This window comes from Scyliorhinus canicula, chromosome 4 (genome assembly GCF_902713615.1).
Source record: "Scyliorhinus canicula chromosome 4, sScyCan1.1, whole genome shotgun sequence".
Taxonomy (NCBI): Eukaryota; Metazoa; Chordata; class Chondrichthyes; order Carcharhiniformes; family Scyliorhinidae; genus Scyliorhinus; species Scyliorhinus canicula.
This window is the reverse complement of record NC_052149.1, coordinates 216,420,232-216,447,210: the sequence shown is the minus strand read 5'-3', so window position 1 is coordinate 216,447,210 and position 26,979 is coordinate 216,420,232. Positions and strand designations below refer to the sequence as shown.

Genomic DNA, 26,979 nt, shown 5'->3' with positions numbered 1-26,979 from the left:
GCCAGCCTGGAACTGCTAAGATGCCGAGGTGGCACTGTCAGCTGGCCTGGGCAATGTCCATCTACTGGAAGACCTCCACATTGCGAGCCACGCACTGCCAAGGTTCCAAACTGGCATTTTCTGCTTAGGCCCGATTGGGCCGAGGGTGCCTTGCGCGGGTATTGGGATGGTGCGGGGGGGGGGGGGGGGGGGGGGGGGGGAGAGTTCTGCATTTTGGGGGGGGGGGGGGAGCTAGGAGGGGAGTGGTATCCCATACTGCATTCCGGCTGGGGGAGCCAGGGGTCGCTTCGGGGGGCCTCGGAGATTAGGATGCCATTTAAAAACTGCGTCCTCATCTCTCACTACACTAGAGTTTTGGCAAGCAGAGTTCCCTACTGCACAAAATGGGGCTTCACCCGGCCTTGGTCGCACGTTCCCCGTTCAGACCCCTTTTACAATGCGGGTCGTGTTGTATAGCCATGTGCTTCTCGTCGCTGCAAGCACCGGGAAACACGCAGCTAAACACACTCACTATCGGACATTGTTCCCAATTATTTGAATTGCGCCCAAAGTATTTCACAAAAAGATTGTGCTTAAATGGTGGTATTAAGGAAGGAAAGTTGCAAATTATAATACCTTTGAGCTACTGCAATTGGTATTTTCTAGTAACTGACCTATATGCAAATTGCCTGTTGTATTTCCTACATTATGATAATGACCACACTTCAAAAATGCTTAAATGGCAACACTTTGGGATGTTCTGAGGTGATAGAAGGTTCTAGATAAGTGCAAGTCTTTCTTTTCTTTCTTTATACTGGAAAGAAAGGCAGAGATTTCATCACAGATTTTACCATTGGCACAAACTTTACACGCAGATCCAATTATCTGGGACTTCAGTGGTGGCCTAAAGGGACAGGCCAAACTAGTGACGAAAGATTACAACCATGCTTCAATGAAGCCATACTGATGTCCACTATTTCAACATTAATAAATGGCACTTCAATGTATTTGTTTCACTTGGTAAGCATGCAACAGATTTTGTGATATTTGCACAGCAATATACCATTTGGGCAAGATAAATCCTTGTCAGCTGCATCTATCAATGATGTTAGGAACACTGGTTCTTTTAATAGCTAGCTTCAGCTGTCTCCCTCATTGAATACAACTTTATACAGTTAAGCCCCACCCATATACGCCAGAAACACTAACTTATGCATTTTTTACAGTTCCAGTATGGGGCGTGCAATTGGTACAACTAAACCGTATATAAGCTTGATGGTACCGAGTTCATTTGTTTTGCAAGCATAAATCAAGATTGAAACACAAGTCCTAAATTGCCCTCCATGAATAAGTTGTCAGCTTTTCCTACATATGTATGATAAACATGCAAGCTAATATTGAGCCATGCGTGAGTTCTGGATATGTGTGAATTGTCATCTTTTATCTGGTGGACAGACTCTCTTGGTGATCTGCAGGCTGCTCATAAACGTTTTGGATTAGCAAATGCAGCCCTCGAGTATAGGTTTGCTGCTTACTCTGCCATTATGTCAATCACTTTGTGATGTACATCGCCTAGCCTTCCCATGACACTCAAGTTACTGAAGTGGGAAAAATGCCTGCGTCATCAAAGTATTCATGATATTCACACTGCAATTGAGAAAATATTTTTAGGCCACAGATACACAAACTAAATGCTATAAAAGTCTGAAATTACAGTCAGTAGGTGTGCATAATATGGCTAATTCACAAGGCAATCAATCTAACCAGTTTTACCACATGTTGTCAATTTAATAAATAAATACACAGGCAGTTGAATCTCAATAACATGTATCCAATTTTGCAGTTCGTGACGAAATACAGAAATTTGTTGCCAAATCTCCTTTCATTTTCCCGCCTTTGATGTGCATGGATACAACATTACGCACACACTGAGACAAGCACACTCAATTAAATTTACCACTCAGTTATTTGTTCCAATGATAGAAGTGATATGAATTAAAAGATGGCTGGGCGGCATGGTGGCGCAGTGGTTAGCATTGCTGCCTCATGGCGCCGAGGACCTGGGTTCGATCCCGGCCCCGGGTCACTGTCCATGTGGAGTTCGCACATTCTCCCCGTGTCTGTTTGGGTCTCACCCCCACAACCCAAAAAAGATGTGCAGAATAGGTGGATTGGTCACACTAAATTTTCCCTTAATTGGAAAATAAACAATTGGGTACACTAAATTTTTAAAAATACAAAAAAAAGATGGCTGATGGAATTTCATGCATTAAGAGATAGCCGGGGTTTTGGATGTCTGGGATTATAGGGAACAACATTAACTCAGAAGGAGTTTTATGTGGTGGAATTCACTGCTTGGATCAGGATCGTTTTTGGGTTATTGTAGGTTTATTGTAAAAAATATCTTGAGATTTTATTAAAATGTTATTGTATGACATAAATATGAATAAAACCCTCAAATGAATGGGTAATGCAGAATTATTAAATTGCTGTAATAGCAGTCTTTATTACATTTTGAACAATTACATGGTACTCTTGAGAGCCTTTGCATGTTCTGGCAATGTTGCGAGCTGTAATAACCAAAGATTTGTACCTTTTATTCACAGCATAACACACATACACAAAATTGTTGCATAAACATTTTTTAAATGGAATCTTTCAGGCTTTCTTTGCAAGGAACCCCATGCATCTTCAATATAAGCAAATATTAGCCTGCAGACTATTTGTTTGGTCTCTACAACTTTACCGATGTCAATATTTTTCACAGTCCCTGCCTTTAGGTCTTTCTATGCTTCACTCAGCTAAAGCCTTAGATTATAACTAAGATGACCAGCACTCATTCTTTTTGCTTCACCATTCCTATTTCCAGCACAAAAGTGTATGTTCTTTGCTCCCTATTTCTCCCAGTCATAAAGGCAAGATCATGAACTCACAGTGTGAGAAGTCATGGCTGCAAATTAGAAGCGTATTATACTTAACATTGCATTATCCAGTATCTTTATAATTGTAGCAAAAGGGTCTGGCACATATAGGGTTAACATGGAATTGAGGACAGTACACAGTGATTGCAAGAGAACACATAACCTGCATCCGGGCGTAAGTCTAGTGTTGGACACACATGGAGATAGCTTCTAGCTTGAATCCTTTACTGTACATATTGTTACACAAGGGAGATATTAGGAAAATTGGTCCAGAATTGAGACCCCAGTGTAGCAGGCAATTTAGTGGTTAAACTAACTGAGGAAAAATCTTGCTAGCACAGAGTCAGAGGGATAGGTCCACATCTGGACGAATTACATTGTCACAGTCAAACTTAAAATCGACAGTGGGAATACACAGGATGTCCCAGATCCATTGTTCTTTGGGACATTCCTGCCTGACCAGCTATTAGCCCATTACAAAGCCTGATGACCTCTCTGTCCATCAATGGGCAGTTAGTTACATATCAACAGCATGGCTCTGTTCTTTTGTATAAATGGGAGTGGGCAATCATACTGTTAAGATAACCAGATGGGTTTAAGTCTGGAAACCCCAGCAGAGAGCCTTTCTTTGAGCAGCTGGGCAGAGTGTAGAGAGAGAGAGAGTGAGAGAGAGAGAGAAGTAATGCTACTCTCAACAGTTACAGCAGAAGGCTTTGGAAATTGACCGAGAAGGTCATGAACGATGCCACTGAGGCAGGCATTGGACAAAGAGTTCAGAACGAATGTCCCTACCTGAAGGAAAAATTACTTCGTATATGTATGTATTGCGTTTGTCTACTTGTGAAAATGGCATGAGAGTTGCATGTTCTGTTACAGTGTTGTTTAATGGGAGCTAGTGTTTTAAGGTTGAGAAATTACATGTAATCTGTTATTGTCAGGGTTGAAGTTTAAAAGTTTAAATATTGTTTTATTTACTTTCAGTAAAGTTTGTTTATAAAATAACCATGCCCTATTTTGTACATTATCACTCCTGATGAATCGATCTTTCCACAGGATCTTAAAACTTAAAATGTGGTGTCTCTAATTCAGCCTCTTAGCCACTGTTGAGAGCTGACCAGGTGTCTGCAACAATATGTACATACTTCTTGTAGTACATTTAACCTACCTTAAGCTATGGAATACCCCGCATGGATCTACGGGGTGGGAATGATTATCTTCTCCATTGCCCTTGTGGAGTCCAAGCTCCCCCGCTAGGGGCAGGGGATCTCTATTGACCTCTGCATAAAAGGTCGTCCAGTAAGACACCGGCCATGAAGGAACCTGGTAGGGATCTACTGGGCTCGGTATATATTGCGCTGTGAATGAAAACTTTGGGCTGAATTCTCCGCCGTTGGGATTCTTCGTTTTGACGGCAGCCCAAGGGTTTCCCAATGGCGTGGGGCTGCCCCACAATGGGAAACCCCATTGACCAGCTGGCGAAATGGAAATTCCCGACAGCGTGAGAAATCTGGGATGCGATCCTCCGCTCCCTACGCCAGGTGGGAGAATCGCGGGAGGGCCGCTCTGGCATCCCCCGTGATTCTCCCACCCCCCGCTCGAAGAATCGCCGCTCGCCGTTTTTCCCGGCGACCGGCGATTCTCCAGGCCGAATGGGCCGAGCGGCTAGACAACCCCGATCATTGGGCCAGCGTCTCTAAGAGACGCACTCTTTCCCCTCCACCGCCTCGCAAGATCAAGCCGCCACGTCTTGCGGGGCAGCGGAGGGGAAGATGGCAACCGTGCATGCATGGGTTGGAGCCGGCCAACCTGGGAACGCGTGGCTGATGTCACTTAGGCGCCGCCGTGGCGTCATTCTTGGCGCGCTTGCGTCAAGGCCCGGCAGCCGAGTTCCTCGCAACGCCGCTCCTTGCCCCCCCCCCCCCACCCCCCGGGGGGGGGGGGGGGGGGGGGCGAGGAGCGGTCTCCAATGCCGTCGTGAAACACTCCGGGTTTCACTCCGACGTTGCCCATTGCGGAGAATCGCGCCCCTGGTGTGGCGGGACGGAGAAACCCGCCCACAGTTTATTTTATTTTCCTTGGTGTGGACTCTCCATGTCCTTATAAAAACTACGGAGACATCATTTTCAGACTCACCAAAATGTACCCCACACGTTCCAACATTATTGATACAAAGATGATGATGTGAATGCCATCAGGCAGAATAGCAATATGTAGCAAAGTGGACTAATTGTGCAATATTCTATACTTGAATTCAAAAAAACCATGGAATGAAACGGGAAACATTTTTGAAATGCTATACATCGGGTATGAATTGGAAATGAGTTTGGTGCTCTAAAACATACGTAGCGATAGTCACTGTTCCATGATATACACCAGTTTCTTGATAGTTAAAGCAAAAGTAGTGTTTTGCCCTTTTTTTCAGATACTCCAGATCAGAAATTAACATGGATAAGAAAGGGCAATAAATGTTTCAAACTTTGTTTTGCTAAAATGTTTCACAAGAGCAATAGAGACAGAGTATGTTAGGTATTATTTATTGGTGTTGGTCAATCTTTACACTTACCTTATATATATCCAGCCTTAAATTCTATTTTTAAAATGCCGTTCTTGTAGGTAATTTAGTTCTGGATACAATGTGAAACGGTTTTGGCAATTGCCATTTTTGGGGCTTTCTGACTGTACGACAGTGTGCCTTACTGTGTTATCAGTGTTTGGTAAAATGCTTCTATTATGCTAGGATTACCTGTGAAAAATGGCAGAGAAATAGATCATCCAGCCCAGTCAGTCTATCATGGTTCAACTAAGATGGTTAGAAGACATATCCTGACCTGAGTTGGGGATTAAGATGCAACAGGTTGGTTTTCCTAGCTCGAAGCTGATTTAAAAAAAAAATAAAACAACTGAATATTTCGTTTTAATGTTCAGGATAGCCCTTTGGTATTTCGCTTTGTGATGGGAAGGGTTGCAATAGCAATTTTCGTTCAAGTAATTCTGAGATTGTTACAATTGTCGAGTGCTGTTTTCATCAAATTAAACCTTCCTCTCTCTTTATCTACAGTCTACGCAGAGCGTTTACCATGCCTGACTATTGAAAGATTAGAAAAACCTATGTGAGGGAACATTTCCTGTATTCAGTTCATATGTCAAGGGTCATGCATTGTTATCTACTTTGCTGTTTCATAAGTAGATATTAGACAATGTGAGTCAATGGCAGGCAAAGGTATTTGGGCAGCAAGTCAGTGGTGTCCCTGCCTCTGATGCAGAAGCTCCGGGGTCAAGTTCCACTCCAGGATGTGAGGGCCATGGGAGGTGTGTGCATAACATGGCCAAACAGGTTCATTTTCAGCCTATTAATCCTCCCAATATGCTGAATGGCGGATGCTAAGAGTGGGACAGTTTCCTGGGTCAGCCATACTGAAGAAGTCAACAGCAAACCACTGCAGAACTTTGCCAAGTGTAACAATGGACCAATCCAATGAAAAAATTCAAGGTACTTGAAGAAGGAGTCAGAAGGTACCTGGGATCCAATCAAGGGAGTGAGTATTGCCACTGAACCTGAGAAGCTGGCTACTTAAGAACAGAACTAACAATAAATATGTGCTGCGGATTCACTTGAGCGGAATGCAATTTTGAATCACTCCTTGCAGCTTCGGACAAGATTTGAGCACACAAATTAAAACACAACTTTATAGCTATTCTTAGCCATGTATTTTGACACCGTTTCTTGATGTAAGATGAATTATGCATGATCACCTGGTCTGTTTATTCTGGCCTGGCGTTTTTGGATTCTGATCACCATTTAATATTTTCCTAATTTCCATAAGCATTCATTTTTGCTACTGATGGATCCTGGCATCCATTAACATTGTCAATATGTTGGCGATAACTGTCTTACATGCAGTGAGAATAGTTTCTCCATCGATACATTTTAGAAGGGTTGTGACTGATTTTCAACTGCCAGCTCCCCCATTTGTTTCCTGCAAAATAGGAAGATGAGGAGGCCTCAGCAACAGCTCCAAGAGTGCCCCAAAACCTGGGCAACACAATTTTCAGCTGGTTCCAGAAAGGAGCAAATTGGAAATCTACCTGTTTTGAGGGTGATGTCTGTTGTAAGACCCTTTTGCAATTTTACTGAGTAGGTGGCGCATCATGGCTTGTGTGCGTGTAATCTGTTTCCTTCGAGCATCATTGCCCAGCTCTCATTTCTGATACAATTTTCTGCCCTGGGAGACTGGATGGGGACAACCTGAAAGATAATGAAGAAGTCTGTGCTGTTGGTTCTGTATGGATTAGTTAATCTTCAATGACCCACTTCGAACAATCAATTGTATTGAGCTGTGTACATTTGAATTTCATTCATATCCACAACTGGAAGTGCCCAACCCGAAGTAAGCTATGTGATCGGCATTTACCAAGCATTGTCCAACCTTTTTTGGATTAATTCTCTGGAAGAGGTTAATTGCTGGTTATATGCCTTTGTATGTGCCTTTACTACTATCCAAAAATCTCCCACAGTTTTATTTACAACACACGAAATAAAAGCTGGCAGTTCATTCACAGTAGAGGAGTGTCTGTGTGAGAACAAGTCAAATTTTGTTGGAGGCGTGTGCAGCTTTGATGCTTGTCTGGTACCATTGGCTGGAACACATGCTCATTGTAATGGAATGCATGTTATGGATAGGACCCTCCCTTGTCTGGTATTGGGCTAATTTATTTGCTTTTATTACATCTGTTTATTTCAAACTCTGATTTTGTCCTTCCTGGACACGATAGTTCAAGAAAGGGAAGAATCAAGAGAGACCAAATTATTATTGTCTTTTACATTCTGTGAGGAGAGAGAGGTAGACCAGATTTGTGGGAATTTTGCAAGTCCGCTGGAGGCAGCCGCGGGTACGTTCTTATAAGCTGCCAATGTGATCCCACCCCCTGCTGACTTCCCCACAGAGGGAATGAAGGTAGACCACCTTTGATCTGTCAGGTAAGTTAAAAAGAAACCAGTGTCGGAAGTGAGAAAAATCTGAGAATCCATGAAGGATTTAATAGCAGAGCACTTGGAAAACAGTGGCATGATTGGACAGAGTCAGCATGGATTTATGAAGGGGAAATCATGCTTGTCAAATCTACTGGAATTCGTTGAGGATGTAACTGGTAGAGTTGATGATGGGGAGCCAGTGGGTGCTGTTTATTTGGACCACTCAAGAGATTTGTGTGTAAACTTAAAGCACACGGGATTGGTGGTAGTTTATAGAGATGGATCAAAAACTGGTTGGCAGAGAGGAAATAAAGAGTAGGAATGATCCCTGGGGTACCACAGGGATCATTGCTAGGTTCCCAGCTATTCACAACATATGTTAATGATTTGGCTGATGAGGGAACTAGAATCTTCAAATTTGCAGATGACACATAATTGGGTGGGAGAATGAGCTGTGGGGAGGATACAGAGATGCTTCAGTGTAATTTGGACAGGCTGAGTAAGTGGGCAAAAGCATGGCAGATGCACTACAATGTGGATAAATGTGAGGTTATCCACTTGAGCAGCAAAAACAGGAAGGCAGGTTATTATCTGAATGGCTATAGATTCAGACAAGAGCATGCAATGAGACCTGGGTGTCCTTTTGCACCAGTCAGTGAAGGTAAGCATACAGATGCAGCAGGTGGTAAAAAAGGAAAATGTATGTTGCCTTCATAGCGAGAGGATTAGAGTACAGGAGCAGGGATGACTTGTTGCAATTATACAGTGTCTTGATGAGACGCCACTTGGAATATTGTGTGTCCTTTTGGGTCTCCTTATGTGAGGAAGGATGTTCTTGCTATAGAGAGAGTGCAGCAAAGTTGCCTGATTGATTCCTGGGATGGTGGGACTGACCTATGAGGAGAGGCTGAGTTGGTTAGGATTATAATAGCTGGAGTTCAGAAGAATGAGTGGGGATCTTATAGAAACCTATAAAATTCTAACAGGACTAGACAGAGTAGATGCAGGAAGGATGTTCCTGATGGCGGGGTAGTCCAGAACCAGAGGTCACAGTCAAAGGTTATGGGGTAGACTATTTGGACTGAGATGAGGAAAAATGTCTTCACCCAGAGAGTGGTGAACCTGTGGAATTCGTTACCACAGAAAGTAGTTGAGGCCAAACATGGGTTTCCACCCGTAGTCCAAAGAAGTGCAGGTTAGGTGGATATGCCATCCTAAATTTCCCCTTAGTATCCAGAGATGTGTAGGTTCAGTAGGGTTATGGGTTATGGGATAGAGTGAGGGAGTGGGCCTAGGTAGGGTGCCCCTTCAGAGGGTCAGTGCAGACTTGGTGGGCGAATGGCCTCCTTCTACACGGTAGAAATTCAAAAACATTGTATGTTTTCAAGAAAGAGTTAGATGTAGCTCTTGGGACTAAAGGGATCAAAGGATACCAGGAGAAAGCAGGAACAGATTCCCGAGTTTTATGATCAGCCATGATTACAATGAATGGCAGAATGCTCCTATTTCCTATGTTTCCAGGAGGTAAAGTTCACCCTATGCAGGATCTCACTCCACACCCCTCCTTCTAGCCCTAGACCCAGCTCTATTCCCACTTCCCCTCACCTTCTAGTGATGGTTTGCCCGTCTCCAGCAAACACTCATACACATTGGATATCTTCCCTTGCTCCATCGCATCCCGTGATGGCATCCGATCTACCAGTTAACCAACTTATTTGTTATCCAGGTTTTGTGAAACATTGATCTCTTACTTTGTATGTTACAGCCAACTTACAGTGAGGTTTTTAAATTGGGCTGAAGCATACTTGTTTAGCCTTCCTTTTAGTTAATAATCGATCTTTTTGGTAGATGTCTTGCCTGGGTTGCAACCAAAACACCACACTAATTGACAATGATGTGTGCATAGTTATAAAGTACCTGATGAGAGTAAATCTCGACTTTTTTACTGCACGTCTCTGTTCAGAATGTCTCATCAGTTCCATATAATTGATACAGTTGCATTAAAGGCACAGAGAGAAAACAATTTTGAAATAAATACACACTTGTTGACAGACTTATTGTACCTATAAATGAATTTCTTATAATGTGGACAGAAATACTGCAAAATCAAAATCCTTCTAATTTTATTTAGAGTCGATTTCTGGCCTTAAAAGAATCTTCTTCGGAACAGGAGGACAGACGTATTTTTTCAGCTAAATTAATAGCTTGAAACGTTATTCTGGAGAAGTGCAAATACAAGGATAAATATGTTGTTAACTCTGTTTATCTAAGCAAGAAAGGAAAGGGCGTGGATGTATGCTTGTGATAAATGTACAATTTTCTTTTTTCTTTTCAGACCAATTTTCACAAACCAATGTGGAAACGTCATTTGGAATTGTCATGCTCACTTTTGAAGTGTGTCCTTTGCAATCAAACAGAACTACACGCATACCTACTCATATGGGTGATATGGCAGCACAGTGGTTAGCACTGTTGCTTTACAGCGTCAGGGTCCCAGGTTCGATTCCCGGCTTGGGTCACTGTCTGTGCGGAGTCTGCACGACCTCTCCCCATGTCTGCGTTGGTTTCCTCCGGGTGGTCCGGTTTCTTCCCACAAGTCCCGCAGGCTGGTTTAGCACACTGGGCTAAATCACTGGCTTTTAAAGCAGACCAAGGTAGGCCAGCAGCACGGTTCAATTCCCGAACCAGCCTCCCCGAACAGACGCCGGAATGTGGCGACTAGGGGCTTTTAACAGTAACTTCATTGAAGCCTACTCATGACAACAAGCGATTTTCATTTAAGGGACTGGTTTAGCACAGGGCTAAATCGCTGGCTTTTGAAAGCCGACCAAGGCGGGCCAGCAGCACGGTTCAATTCCCGTACCAGCCTCCCCGAACAGGCGCCGGAATGTGGCGACTAGGGGATTTTCACAGTAACTTCATTTGAAGCCTACTTGTGACAATGAGCGATTTTCATTTCATTTTCATTTTTCAAGATGTGCTTGTTAGGTGAATTGGTCATTCTGAATTCTCCCTCAGTGTATCCGAGCAGGCGCCGTAGTGTGACAATGAGGGGATTTTCACAGTAAATTAATTGCAGTGTTAATGTAAGCCTACTTCTGACACGAATGAAGATTATTATTATTACTGATAATATCATTAAACCCTGTTAGAATACTTTCCAAACCTGTCCACAAGTGGATGGTTATAGGATGAATTTTCAATAGTTGGAGTATTTTAAATATTAGGTGTTACTTCCTTCCAAATTTTTTCAGAAAAGGTGCTTAATGGGTCTCCTTGTCACAGGTTCCATCTTCAGCCACGAAAGTCACTATGTGCCATGTGGACAGGACCAATGAGACGTTGTAAGTTACGATGAAGAATTTTCCATAGCCAGCACTGAGCAACAGGTGCTGCTTGAATTTTCAGCAAATAGAATTTTCCTGTGCGCAAAAATAATGCGTGGGACAGATTGATGGCTACTCAGCATTTGAATGTAAAGAAAAAGGCAACTGGTATCGCGCATCGATGCAAATAATGCAAGTGATGGGAAAAAATAAACAAGAGTGGATGCTGAAAATCTGAAATTTTAAGTACAATCTGTGGGTCACTGTCAAAGCATTAGTCCTCTCTCGTTGGCCAATAAACCTAATGTGCATTTACTGTTTTTATTTTCCAGGATTCGGGTTCTTCCCAAGATTAATCCATTTGTGAAGCACCCGACCATCTGGAGTCAGGTACAGTCATGTGTTTTCCGATAAGCAATGTGGAATAATTGAAAAATGAACCATTTTATTTTCACACATGCAATGTTCTAACATGTAATGGAGACATCCTAACCGAAGAAGCAATGATGGGAGTGACTATCAAATACACCTAACTCCTTGTACTCATCTCTGCCATGTGGAATGCATGCTGGCTAAAATATAACAGGTGTATTTGTGCAGCTTTCACATTGGAGTTGTGCATCATATGGAAGTATCTATTAATAATGGTACCCAAATGAATACTGACTCCACAATCAGCATTGCTTGTCCTTTGCTCAAACATAGGTCCTTCTGTTGTGAGGGCCTGACTATTTTCCCAGTTTGCAGGTTGTTGCCTCCGAAGAGTGATTATTCAGGACGTGTTGGAAAGGATAACCTTGAACATCACTGAGATTATGTCAGGTATTTCACAAATACTGTGGAAGGAGCCAGTGCTAAATTGTGGCATTGATTAATGAAACATAATGGATGGAGGAAAGATGATACCATTCATTACATTCTAGTTACATTCACTAATTGTGATTAATGCATAAGATTAGTTTCAGTATGGAATGAAGCTCACGGCCTTAACTAATTCTGTACTGAATTAATTAATGGAAATGTGTTTGAATCTGAATGACGGCTCATTGTTATGTGACTGACTATCCAGAAATAGTCAGGGCTGGACAGACGTGAGGGAACACACGCCATTAATAGATCCTTCCTATTAGTCCAGATAGTCCATTTGCAAATAAAATAAATCCCTCCGTCATCACTGCATTGTGGACAGATCAAAATAATTGATTAAAACTATATTTGACATCAGACAACATGTATGAAAATGTAAGACTGCAGATGCTGCCGAAATCACCAAGCATACAGTAGTTATTTGCTTATACTTGCAGCAATCACCATTAAACCACATTCTCCTTGCAAAGCCTCAAGGGCATCTCGCTTTGCCACCTGATATTGAAAGAAATCCCAGAATTCTAAAGCGAAATTCCCAGCATCCAAGATAAACACTTAAGGAAGATGAGTTACTCGCACAATTGAGATTTGCAATCAGTTAGGGCTTCCACCCCGAGACCCACAAATCCCCCAAGCCTCCCCCACCCTTGCGTGTCCTGCCTTCTCTCCGGGTTCCATCCAGCAAGCCTGCTGTGCTGGAAAATCTCGCTCTGCACACTCACCCCCGCCAACATCAGGAGCCCCTGGACCCCAGACCACTGCTGGGAACATTCGGGAGACTGTGCTCAAGTGCCCTCCACTGATCCACACACTCACCCTTTGGTCGCAAGGATATCTCCAGTGCTCAAGCCCAGCTCTTGAGCATTTGATGTCTGCTGCCTCGATGGTGCTGCCGCTTCTAGGGTTTAGGCAAAGCATTCAGGCGTCATAGTTTGATTGAATGGCAATGCATTGACGCATGAACTCACAAGAAGCCTGAGGGAATATTTTGTTTATTAAACAGCCAACAGTAACAAGGATTTGAAAATCAACTATGTAACGTGCCACATATCACACTAACCAATAAACAACAAGGAAATGTCACCGTTCCATATTAGTACCAATACAAAGCTACATCAGCTCATTTTCACAAAGAAAAACACACTGGGCGGGATTCCCCCCTACCCGGCGTGACGGGGTGTCCTGGCGTAGGGGAGTGGCGCCAACCACTCCGGGGTCGGGCCTCCCCAGATCGGGCTCCCGCCGCTGATCCTGCCACCACCAGAGGTGATTCAAACCTCGACGGCGGGAGAGGCCTCCCAGCGGCGGGACTTCGGCCCATCGCGGGCCGGAGAATCGCCGCAGGGGCCTCGCTGATCGGAGTGGTGTGATTCCCGCCGCCGCCACTTCCCGGGTGGCAGAGAATCTCTGCCACGGCGGGGGCAGGATTTTCGGTGGCCCCAGGCGATTCTCCGACCCTGCTGGGGGTTGGAGAATTTCGCCCATTATGTCACCCCTCAGAGGATCCTCAACAGAAATGGAGGATATGCTCGAGAATGTGTTGTGTCCAGAGCTTTGTCGTAGAAATGTTTTATCCATCAATGTGTGACTTGTTCCACATATCAGTGTTATTCTCCATCCAGGAGTCGCAGCTGTGCAGGCCCTTCTACACTTCCCAACTCTCTGCAACCAAATCCTGGCATCCAAATATTCCACCGATGCTCAAGGTGCAGGTGAACATCCTTGACTTCTAATGTGTCCAGCCTGTGGTTACATGTCAGTTACATGCAGCACTCACCACAGCAGCAACAAAAGCATCAGGAATCTGCAAAAGCATTTCTTCAACGGCATCATCAGGTTGCTCATTTGGATGAATATCGTGCGGCAGGTCCTGCAGCATCTTCTTGCTTCAAACTGGATTACCTTCTGAACTCATACATCCCCCTGAGCCCAATATTCCAGCATCCAGGTATCTTAGAAAAAGAAGTCTTTGTTTCTGGTTACAGAAAAGGAAGGAAACAGCAACAGCAGCCTCCAGGCGTTTGTAGCCACAAGAAGCAGCAAGCAGCAAACATCACCTATGAAGTGCTCTCACAACCATTAAGGCCAATTTGTTATTAGCAATAGCCTTCAACTGTGAAGCTAGAAGCTGCCCACAGTCAAATGGAGTTAAAGTGATGTTCGGCATGTCACCAAGATGAGGGCTCTGTCCTAGATCTTTTTGACAGGACAGTCAGACAGTAGTTACCCCTGTTATGCGTATCCACAACATTTAAAGATGGCTTTAAGGCTCATGGACGACAAGCCCCTCACCCCCCCCCCCCCCCCCACCCCCCACCCCCACCCCCCACCCCCTCCAGCCCAGGGGCAACACTAAACCTGGAACACTTCAGATCCCTGACCAAGCCCAATCCCCCTGAGGGGTTCCCCACCCCCAGAGAACACTGGGGCACTTCAGCTGCATGTTGAAAAATCAAAATGGGGCTGTTTAGCACACTGGGCTAAATCGCTGGCTTTGAAAGGAGACCAAGGCAGGCCAGCAGCACGGTTCGATTCTCGTACCAGCCTCCCCGAACAGGCACCGGAATGTGGCGACTAGGGGCTTTTCACACTAACTTCATTGAAGCCTACTCGTGACAATAAGTGATTTTCATTTTCATTTTCATTTTCAAATGGCGACTCATCTCCTCAATTTCCTCTCAGCAACCATTGCGCCAGCGTTATGTTTTTAAAAAGGAGTACTAAACAACACCCACGTGAATTCTCGCTGGGGAGCCAGTTAATTCCTGGGAGGCCATTACATTCAACTTCAATTTCGCAAATGAGATGGAATTTTATGCAAATTGCGGTCAATGATATGCTTGCCATGAGTGATCTGGAGCTCACCATTGGGAATGGGCCGGTTAACCAGCAAAGTGATTCACGCCTGCAGTAAATCTCGATTTTTGCTTTTGCCTGTTTAACCGGTGTACCCATATCCACGCCATTTGCAATGAGTTGGTTCAATCGCGCCTGTTAGGTTCCTAAACTGTTTTTACCCCTGTGATTAAAACTCCATGTGGTTTTCAACGTGTCAGTTGAATCCAAAGATTAAATAATGGCAGACGTTCACGTCAGGGAACCTATTTAGTTTTGGGTAGACAGAGAAAACTTTCTGTCCCATTATCTACAATTTATTTTGGCGAGAGAGAGAGAATTTTCTCACGCACACTGTACATGGGGAAAAGAAATTCTGAAAGATAAATGAAGTGATGTCTATTTGTTTTCCATCACTCAATCCTATGGACAGCACGGTAGCACTGTGCTTATCACAGTTGCTTCACAGCGCCAGGGTCCCAGGTTTGATTCCCGGAATGGGTCACTGTGCAGAGTCTGCACCTTCTCCCCGTGTCTGTGTGGGTTTCCTCCGGGTGCTCCAGTTTCGTCCCACAAGTCCCGGAAGACGTGCTGTTAGGTGAATTGGACATTCAGAATTCTCCCTCTGTGTACCTGAACAGGCACGGATGTGGTGACTAGGGGCTTTTCACAGACAATAAAGACTATTATTATTATACTAGCAAAATCATTTTCTCAAACATCATGGGCGGGGTTCTCTAATCCTGTGGCAGAGTGTCCACGCCGTTGTAAACACTGTCGCGTTTTACGACAGCGTAAGCGGACCGACCCGCCGACTAATTCTGGCCCGCAATAGGGGCCAGCACGGCACTGGAGCGTTTCACGCCACTCCATCTGCTATTCCCAGTGCAAACTGGGCACCACAGGATCCGCACATTCGCAGTGGCACCGGCACCAATGCGCGCATGTGCAGCGCCTTCCATTAACGCGCCGTCCCCGATGCAGCATGGCGCAGGACTACAGGGGCTGGCATGGAAGAAACAAGGCCCCCAGCCAGAGCAGCCGGACTGCCAAACGGTGGGTCCCGATTGCGGGCCAGGCCACATCGGAGGACACCCCCCCCCCGGTCAGATCCCCCCCTCCACAGGCCGCTCCCCGACCCTTCCATGCCGAATTCCCGCCAGCTGAGAACAGGTGTGGATGGTGCCGGCGGGACTCTGCGTTGTCATGACGGCCGCTCGGCCCATCCCAGGCCGAGAATCGATTTGCCGGCCGCATAGAGGGGCCCCCAACAGGCGCCGTGCTAACCACACCGGCACCAATGGCACCGATTCTTCGCTGTGTGGAGAATCGTATCCCAGCATCGGGGCAGCGTGGCGTGATTTGCGCCGGTCACGGGGATTCTCCGGCCCAGGCTGAGAGAATCCCGCCCCACGTCCATTGCGCCGGCAGTGCACCCACGTCCGTGGGTTTCCTGCCGGTGTGGGGTGGCCACAATGGGAACCCCATTGGCAGATGGCGGGAATGGAGAATCCCGCTGATGGCGAGGGTGCGCTGCTGAGGGACATGGGTCTGGAGGACTGGAGAATGCCACCCCATAGTTTCAAAGCCAGATGTTCTTGAATTTATGACTAGCTGCCAATTACAGGGAAAAGTAGACATCGCTTTATTTTGTGTTGAAGGATTTCTGCCCATAATCACTTCAGTACCTTGAGGTTGTGCCTATTAGAGAAGTAGGGTACAAGATAAACTACCATTGTGTTCACGATTTCAGTCACACTGTCACGCAAAAGAGTTGTCCTTTCTCAGAGGGAATGTGGAGGACACAAATTAATTGTTGATGAAGTGGAATCATCGGTAAAAACTTTGGGGCAGTCTTGGTGCAGTATCTGTGTAACCCAGTGAAGGACTGTCAGGTAACACACCTCTGGAAGAAAACACCAGCTTACAGGAGAGTTAAAGATCTAGAAATGATTACAGTTAAATATTTCTAATGCACTGTTACTTCAATAAATGTGGTACAATAAAACAAAAAGAGAAAATAAGAGTTCTGCTCTCTGGAATAATGAACTTGCGAGATCTTCAATATTAAAACAGGTACTCAATTTTGATTCATCAATATTTATTGAGCAGCTTTAACATTTAGATTAACCAAAACACACTGTGCAGTTTGGCCACTCAGAGACAATGGGAAGAAAATTGTTGAAGCAAAATTTTCCAATAAGTATCAATGAAGCTGTCAAATTCTGATTAAACACACAACTGTTTTGCCAGGAAATGTCAGAGTTCCTATAAACTGCAGGTAGAAATAGCCAGTTGACACATCTTTGTACAATAATGCCTTGAGTCATTTTATTCAGCAAATTTGATCGAAACAGAAAAACAAACAGCATTGAATAAAACATAACCTTCGACTGGATGGAATACTGTGTTCACTTTATTCTTGAATGAGGGGTTTCGCTCTGCCCACTGGCAGATGGTAATTGAATAAAGATAATTTCAGATTTTGGGGGTGACATTATAAAGAAACAGGGCCAGATTCTGAGGCTAACACCCCCTCACTGATGCTGCGACTGGTGAGGGGCGAGCAGCTGCGCCACATAAAACTCTCGGCCTCCACAAAATAAACGGCCGGAGAATGGCCGGATCCGTGGCTGCGCAGAGTGATGACCGGCAGCGGTCGCGCCGTAAAACATGGCGCCGGCTATGCACGGACCCGAGCTGCCAGATAGTGGCCCCCTGGAGAACCACTAGCCACCCCTTGGCCACCCCCCCCCCCCCCCCCAAGTCCTCCCAGCCTCCTCAGAAGCCCCCGGCCAGCAGAATGGCTCCTGACTGACTGTGCTGGTGCTGGACGCAGTCTGCAGCCCCCCAGCCGTTATGAACTCGGCCCCTTGCGGTGGAGCATCGGGGAGGGCCATCATGTGGCGTGCTGAGGCCGTCCCAATGGTATGCAGCACACGCCGCGATGACGCCGTTTCAGAAGGGGTGGAGCATACTGATCCTGCATCAAACAGGTGCTTCCCCCGATTTCGGCGTAAATAGGATAGTCCACCCGATCGCCGATGATGAAATCGCCGTCGGGGAATAGAGAATGTCACCCACAATCATCTGACGAGAATTTCTTTTGCTGAACAAGGCTGAGAAGAGACACAATAATAGTAATGAGAATAGTAAAGTTAAAGATGGGGTAACAGGTGATTCCTCTCTGGCCGAGGAAAGTAAGAACGATCAAATTCTATCTCAGGTAATAATTCAGTAATCTATCTTGAACACCATGTGGGGGAAGCATCGATGGAGACAAGGGCATAGAGGTCCAAGAGTAACTCGGTACTGTAGTCCCAAAACTGACCAAGTTCTGAAAGATTGAGTGCCTTCTGTGGGTGATGAGAGACCTATCTGATCAGGCGCTGATTAAACCACATGCTGCAGATGCACCTCTTCAAAACAGCACTGATAGAAGTAACCACCATCCTTGTGAAAAAAAATTAAATATCAGCCATGATTGAATGGCGGAGCAGACTCGATGGACCGAGTCGTCTAATTCTGCTCCTTTGTCTTATGGTCTTACGGTCGAAGAGCAAGGCACCCCAGGCCTGACCTCTGGCACGGGCAACCTGGCACGCGTGCACCTTGGCATTGCCAGACTGTCACCCCTGCAGTGCCCCTGCCAACCTGGCAGTGCCACCAGGACACCCTGGAAGTGCCAGGATGCTTGGGTTGCAATGCTAAGGTGCCAGGCTGGCAGTGCCAAGGGCCTGGCTGCCAGTAGGAGTACCAGGGTGCCACTCTGTCCAGAGCCCAACCACCAAAGGGTCTCCAATGGCTTGGGAGCCCCTGCCCCCCAGATGCCGTTACACCTGGTCTATGTTTGTGAGATTTCATGATAGGGAGTAAATGAGAATCAGGGTGTAATCTTTCCAGTGGCTGAAGTCATGCACACATACAAAGCAAGGTGGGTTCCTTGTTTTTAGACATTACTGCAGGAGTTCCTCAGGATGGCAACCTAGGCAAGACCATCATGAACTGCTTATCAATTGCCTCTCCTTCAATGGAAGTTCAGATTTGGTACTATTTGTTGTCTATTGTACAGTTGCAAATCCTCACAAAATGCAGCAACATGCTCAGCCTTTTTTGACAGTATCTCCTAAACCGTGTCTTCTACCACCTAGAAGAAAAAATAGTAGTGAGTGCATGGGAATACCATCATCAATACATTTCATTGAATGTCAGAGACAATCCTGTCTTGTATATTGACTCCTTCTTCAATGTCGCTGGGCCAATCAAAAACATGATCCTCCCAAGGAAGCAGCATTCGAGGTGCACCCATGTCTGTAGCGTGTCCAGATGCTTCCACTATCTGAAAGACCATTAACTGCAATGCTCACATTGCCTCAAGCAACATTCAGAAAATAGTCAAATACATGAGAAACAACCAGAAATTTGTAAGTAATTCTGGATAGTTATTTCATTTTAAAAAACTGAACTGAATCATTGCAGGCCTAGAAATGGAAATAACCATGGTTCATTTTTGTCATGGCCAGGTTCAGAAGAAAGAATGGAGATTTGATGGGGAGGTGTGTGAAGGAAGTGGTCGTGTGTGAACCATGGCCATGTTCGGCCAGTTAGCCTTTCTACATTGCTTTGATAGAATTATTGTGCTTCTTGCCATTAGTTTTCCATTCCTCTCTCTCACCATAAAGGCACAAAACAATGCTGGGGTACGTTTCCATGTTGCTGACCATCCTTTTGTAATGTTGTCAGTGAAGCTCAAGCCAAGACAACGTGAATGCTGCTATCAGGTGGCAACATGGGACATCCATTCGAACCAACCAAATTCTTCCCCCAATTGATGTCACACATCTGCACATTCCAGAAGCAACTGGGGATTATTTTTGAGAACCTAAGATGATGTATCCCATCCCACCAATTCCCCCAATTGGGGCAGCACGGTAGCACAGTGGTTAGCACAGTTGCTTTACAGCTCCAGGGTCCCAGATTCGATTCCCGGCTGGGTCACTGTCTGTGCGGAGTCTGAACGTTCTCCCCGTGTCTGCGTGGGTTTCCTCCGGATGCTCCGGTTTTCTCCCACAGTCCAAAGATGTGCAGGTTTGGTGGATTGACTATGATAAATTGTCCTTAATGGCCAAAAAAGGTTAGGTGGGGTTACTGGGTTGTGGGGTGGGTTTAAGTGGGGTGCCGAATGGCCTTTTTCTACACTGTAAATTCTATAGTTCTCCCCAATTTAGATACACAGAGCCTAATTGTAGACTACGTGCTGCTTCTCCAGCTTTAAGAATAACCTCAAGCCTTCTGGCCCCCATGATTCACGGCGGGAGTTTCCTCTCCACACCCCTCCCCACCCACCCTCCAGCAGGATGTTTTGCTGTGGGGGAGGCAGGCTGCCGTTAGCCAGTCCCGCTGATGTTAATGGCTTTTTCTTTTTTTTAATAGAAATTTAGAGTACCCAATTATTTTTTTCCAATGAAGGGGCAATTGAGCTTGGCCAATCCATCTACCCTGCACATCTTTTGAGTTGGGGGGCAAAACCCACACAGATAGGGGGAGAATGTGCAAACTCCGCACAGACAGTGACCCAGAGCCGGGAACGAACCTGGGACCTCGGCACCGCAAGGCAGCCGTGCTAAGCACTGTGCCACCGTGCTGCCATTTCAATGGCATTTTCTGCCCCTCCACCACCAGGGAACCTGCCACCGGAAGACCCCGCCGGCAGTAAGGTTTTGGCTTCAGTGTCATGCGTTTCAAATGGGAATTATGTTATGTCCTTAAAAAGGAAACAGTTGAAGGGCTATGTAGGTGAATAAAGCAGGTGAGCGGAACTAATCAGATAGCTCTTTCACAGAGCTGACACTCTCATGATGGGCCCAACAAGCCCCCTCAGTGCTGTCTGATTCTATGAACATCACATTGTTTGCTGTTGCACTGCACAATTCAAATTCTTGCTGTTGGAATTGAACAGAATTACAAAATAATTGTGGCTGTCTAACCCAAAGCACAAAATCTCACCAACAGATCCTTCACATCAGATTTTTTTTGTTGTCAGGAATTATATTTGAATTTACCCTGTTAATTTCAATATTTAAAAAGGGGAGTGCTGCTGAAATAATTGGGCAACTGTTTGAAAAGAGTCACGGAAGCTGCTGGCACAGTGGAACCGAATTCTCAGCAGGATTACGCTCAATAGCCCAGAAAGCACAGACACGTGTTAGTGCAGCTCCGCTGCACCCAGACTTTGCAAATCTTTTCTGCTAAACCCCTTCCTGGTGGGGTCATCGAGAGTTGCGCTTATGCGTTCAACAAAAAAACACAACAGGCCGAGACATTTTTTAAAAAATCTTTACACAATGCAACCTTAATGCTTCACAATAATTGCCTTTTATGAGGATTGATTTGAGTCAACTCTTCCTTGGGCATTGTGTATGTTATTACTTAATTTACATAAAAGAGCCTGACAAAAAGAACGACCAAAGGAACTTGTTAGATCAGAATTTATCCAGCACAGCAGCTATGGCCACATAAGAGATAAAATTGAAGGTTGTCTTGTAGAGCACATATGAAGCTGTGATCTTGGTCCAACGAGATTTTGTAGGCTAACAATCTTTCCGCCACTAAGGGAAAGGTAACTGTTGTTTCTTCCCTTTCTTCCAATTTTTAGCACTAATGTGATTGGAAATTATAATTGCTTCGATATGGAAATACGATAGTAATTGCAGCCATTACCTGCTTGTTAATTATCTGCTCCACAATTGGATTGACTTCATGCAGTTATTTCATTCTTTTTGCCTCCAAGTATTTGCAGGAATAAAGCCTGAACTAATTATACCAACCTATGTCAGCATCTCAGCATTTTTGTTGAAGATAATTTTTTTGCACGGTGTAAAGTTCGACACAGATGCTGAGCTTCTGAAGTTCTTGGGTGTTTTAAAGGGGATGCATATGATGAGAATTTTAGATGTTGATTAAAATTAAATGGTTGGTGTACTTGTGGTTTAATTCTTTGTCGTCTATAGATCTCCTTTAACACTTCCAGTTCTGACTATGCCATGCCTATATGAGGTTTAGTGTTCCTGTCTTGGAAGCACTGCTTCCTGTTCCTAGTTATGTGTGCTAACCACTGTGGGTACTACACATGCCCACAGTAACAGCTTGCCCGTCACAAGAGGCCTTTTAGACCAGCTGACTGACATGGGTTGAGGTCCTCAGGATGGCACGTGAGGCTGTGAGTGGAGTGGGCAGGGGGAGTGGGATGTAGAATGTATTTGGGAGGGGCTGAGCGAGGTGAATGGGGGCCTCTAGATTTTACGGGATGTAAGGTGGAGCATTCTTGTCTCTCCTTGCTCCACAATAAGTTAGCTTTTAAAAAACTTTCCTTCTCATGTGACAGACTCCAGTCCCTTTTAAGGACTGCAAGTTTGGTTCCCAGCATGCCTGAAGAATCTGACCATGACTTGTCTCAGAGGATTGAATTTACACGGGCACCAACTTTAATGGGCACACACCATAGTTACATGGAGAAGCCATAACCAATGTTGTGGGTGATGTACCTTCAGAGTGGAATGTGTGTGTGTAAGCCAGGCACCATACTGTACCCTTGGCATACCAGTAAAACAGGTCTTACTCAATCCAGTCTCTAGGCCATGCTGTATATTCTGGTAGCTAGTGCTGCGGACAGTGTGAAAGCTAATTTGTCCATCTCTCTTGATTCTCGTCTCCCACTGTGCCTCCACATTAACAGTCAAACACTAAAAAGGATGCCAGCAGAGCAGCCACTTGTCATTTTTTGCCTTGACAACATCAACTAAAAGTGACAGGTGACAGTTTTGTGACTCAGTACTGCATTTTGACACTACTTGCATCATGGTTTTTGGCATGCTGCCCTTTTTAAGTTGTTACAGTGGTGTTCATAAATTGCAATCTCTGCAGGTGCTGCACACCAAACTCATTTTGTGAGAGATTACACACTGAGTAGACTGATTTATGGACACTCATGCCTATTCAATATGCAAATAGTGGATTTCCACATGGTCTATCACTGCGTGTGACTGTGGGAAAAGTTAACATTCATTACCTGGAAATGAATAGATTTGCTGATGCATCTTCTGAGTTGAAAAATATTTTCCAAACATTTCTTTGCAAGAAAAACATCCTTTAATAGAGAAAACCGCTATTTTCACCGCTTATAATCAAGAATTCTCCTGCTAGAATTGGGCATCTAAATTCTGGGATACATCCTTGGGCTGCTACATTGTTACACTGCACTGGCCAAGGGTGCATAGTTTAGTTTAGTAGAACACCCTCCCATTTGTAGTAAAAATGCATGCACATTCATTACCTTTGCTTCTTTCTGTGTCTTTTTTCTATCCCACCTTCCACCTCTCACACTCTTTCTCATGCTCTCATCTCACTCTTCATTTCTCTCCATCTTTATTTCTCACCTCATTATATCTTCCACACTCTTGTCTTTCTCTCTCCCCCCTTCCACTTCTTGCTTTCTCTTCCTCTTCTTCCTGTCTTCATTCCTTCCCTCCCCCTCACCTCCATTTCTGAAACTTTTTACATTTCCAAAACAGATGTAGGGCACTTTCCAAGAAGAAGGGAAGTATGGAAGATACAGGAATTCAACCCATGTCTATTTCTCATAACGGCCAAAGGCGATAAGTGACAATTACTGTCCCTCTGTTGAAAAATTTAATGTAACGGCATATGAAAACTGGAATTAGCAGACAAAGGCAATTTTCATAGAGATTTAGGAAGTGGAAATGGACAGTTTGTGTGTTTTGTAGGGATTCTTAGAGGATACGGGTTCAAATTCCACTCCAGAAACTTGAGCATATAATTTATGCTTATACCAGTACAGTATGAAAGAGGTGAGGTATTGTCACTTTTGACATCCTTCAGATGTTAAACCCAGCACTCATTGGTCAAATGAATGGAAAGGATGCCATGGCACTATTCAAAGAAGATTACAAGCTCATTCTTCCTTATATGTTACAAGCTGCAGGTAGTCCTTGACTTTACGATGTCCGAGTTGTGACAAATGGCACTTACACTGTAAATTGACACAGTTTCAAATTTACAACTTCGGTTTCGACTTCATGATGCCATGCCAGCGAACAAGTTCAAATATCTGTGATTCCAGGGGTGACAGGACTGTCATATGAGGAGAGAACGACTGGGTTAGGATTATTCTCGCTGGAGTTCAGAAGAATGAGGGGGGGATCTCACAGAGACTTATAAAATTCTAACGGGCCTAGACAGGGTAGATGCAGGGAAGATATTACCAATGATGGGTGTGTCCAGAACCAGGGGTCACAGTCTGAGGATTCAGGTTAAACCATCTCGGACAGAAATGTGGAGACATTTCTTCACACAAAGGGCGGAATTCTCCGCAAGGCTCGACGCCGTCGTGAAACCCGGAGAGGTTCACGATGGCGTCGGGAGCCTCTCCCGGCCCCCTATTCTCCCCTCCCCGGGGGGTAGGAGGGCCGTACTGGGAAACTCGGCCGCCGGGCCTTGTCCCTGGCTTCAAGGCCCGGCGCGCCAAGAATGACGCCGCGGCGGCGGCTAATGATGTCAGCCGCGCAAGCACGGGTTGGACAGCTCACACCCGCGCATGCGCGGTTGCCGTCTTTCCCCTCAGCCGCCCCGCAAGATGTGGTGGCTTGATCTTGCAGGGCGGCAGAGGGGAAAGAGTGCACCCCCTTGAGACGTCGGCCCGACGATCGGTGGGCACCGATTGCGGGCCCGTCCCCTCTCGAGCTCGGTCGTGGTGCTCGATCCCCGATCCACCCCCCACAGGCCCCACATTTAGCTGGCGCGCCATGTTCACGACGGCAGCGATCAGGTGTGGTTACTGCCGTCGTGAACAGGTCGGGAACGGCAGGCCGCTCGGCCCATCCGGGCCAGAGATCACGGCGGCCCGCGTTTCTCCGAGCGGCGTGTCGCAAAACCGGACACGCCATTTTGGGGGGGGGTTGGGAGAATAGCGGGAGGTGCGGGAGCGGACCTCCCGCTATTCTCCCACCCATTGTGTTTGCAAAGAATCACGCCCAAAGAGTGGTGAACCTGTGAAATTCATTACCACAGGAAGTTGTTGATGCTAAAACATTGAATATATTCAAGAGGCAGCTGGATATATCACTTGGGGAGAATGGGATCAAAGGCTATGGGGAGAAAGCAGGATTAGGCTATTGAGTAGGATGATCAGCCATGATCATAATGAATGGCGGAGCAGACTCCAAAGGCCAAAATCTATGATTATCCTGTGCACTGCCCATCTCCTTGACTCAATATACTCAATGTACTCAGCTGCCGTTCCGACCTTTGTACTTGGTGAATCTTTCTATTTTGAAACTTGTTCTTAAAATTTAAAATTCATAATATTAATTTGTTGCTAAATTACTATTTTTTAACAATTGATTGACTACAATGGTAGTTATTTTGGTGAAAATAGGGTATCAGGCTTTGCTTCAGGAACCAATCCCCAGTAGAAATCATTATTCTCATGGGAAAAATGGTTCCAGTTTACAACGTTCAACTCAAGATGCGTTTCTCAGGAACTTATGATAAATCACCCCAATATCAGCACCTGTGTCTTCAGCTACCAAGGCCCCAGCCTCAGTAATTCTCTTCATAAACTTCTTTATCTCTCTTTCCTCCTTTAAGAAGGTGCTTGAAACCTTTCTCTTCAATCTGTCAGACTATCTTTTATGCGGTTCGAGGAAACACCTGGTGATGTTTTAACATGCTAAAGGTGCCATATGAATGTTTTTGTTGAGGCTGGTTGAGCATTACTGCTTGTCTTGAGATCGATATTAATAAAACCTATTCTGTCCCTATTTAGTTGTTCCATCAGTCTTCACATCACCTCATGAGGTTAGAACTGGCCAGCCATATTGGGAAACGGATGTGACTTTCTGCTGCTGGGACTTCATGCTGGAGAGTCAAGGAAATAATTCAAGTCCTTTTCAGTCAGAAGATCACTGCGTGATTTTCTGTGAACTCTTCTTCCATGTGTACTCAGGGAGCATTGTGATTAGTGACCTTTATGAGTCATTGGCACCATTTCTGATTCACCGCGATTCTCACTGTGACGTATTCAAATCAGTGTTCCATTAGATTTGGGCATCAATTTGCTTCAGGGGAACTGGATGTGTAGTAGTCTAACTTAGGCCAGTCAATGCCAAAATTATATTTTCAGTAAATTCCTCACCTTTTTCAGTTTCAGTGAGACTGAATTTCCAGAGACCGTTGAATGCAATTTTGCAAGGCATAACTTGCTCCAGTTTAAAATTTGAGTGATAGTCTGCACCTCATTTTTTAAAATCTCGTCAAATTACACATTTCAATCATTTGGCAGGGTGCTCATTTAAATTTCTACCACCATTAAGCATAATGTACTGTAAGCATATGTCATTCTTAAATCGATACCTTGGGCAGGAACTGAAGGTGGCAGTGTTTGCTGATACTAACATAATTTATTTTCTTGTTGAAATCTAGTGGCAAGTTATTAAATCATCCAGTTGCTGGACCTGCAACGCCTCATAAATTATAACCTTGACCTTTACTAATAGAATTCACAAAATGGCGGACAGAATTTTCTGTAGGAAGGTGAAAGCTGCTCCCCATAAAATCTTGGGCAGAATTGCATTTTATTCTGCATTCGCACTAGCACTGACACTTTGCATAAAGTCACAAGCTGAAAGGTTTATTTCCTGTTTCCAACAGTACTCACAGGAGTATTTTACAGTTTGCCCATGTTAACTTCAAATTGAAAAACGGGAAACCTGTTCACATAACAACTTTTATGTCTTCAGTACTTCAGAGTCAACAATTTACTTGTTGTTACAGTGTTACTCCACTTGTTATGCAGGCAAACGCAGTGCCAAGTTCCACAAATCAAAGTCCCACCAGCAGAAAATGAAATATCTGACTGGCTAATGTTTTGGGGTTTGTTAGTTGAGGGATTAGTATTGCTCAGGATACTACATCAAATCCCTGTTCTTTGGTGGCTTTTATTCCCTTCAAACCAGGAGACTTGCGGCTTGGTCGGAGCGAGGTGCTTGTTGTATACTGGTTG

At 45.0% G+C, this 26,979-nt stretch overlaps 1 protein-coding gene across 17 annotated transcripts in view; it reads left to right on the top strand.

The window, feature by feature from the left end:
- LOC119965371 (teneurin-2-like) overlaps positions 1–26,979 on the top strand; it is a 3,273,255-nt gene that overhangs the window by 1,500,720 nt on the left and 1,745,556 nt on the right. For all 17 annotated transcript variants that reach the window (XM_038796070.1, XM_038796068.1, XM_038796065.1 and 14 more), the window contains exon 10: positions 11,531–11,588. The gene's annotated coding sequence lies outside the window, so the exon portion shown is untranslated. The remainder of the gene's footprint in view (positions 1–11,530; positions 11,589–26,979) is intronic.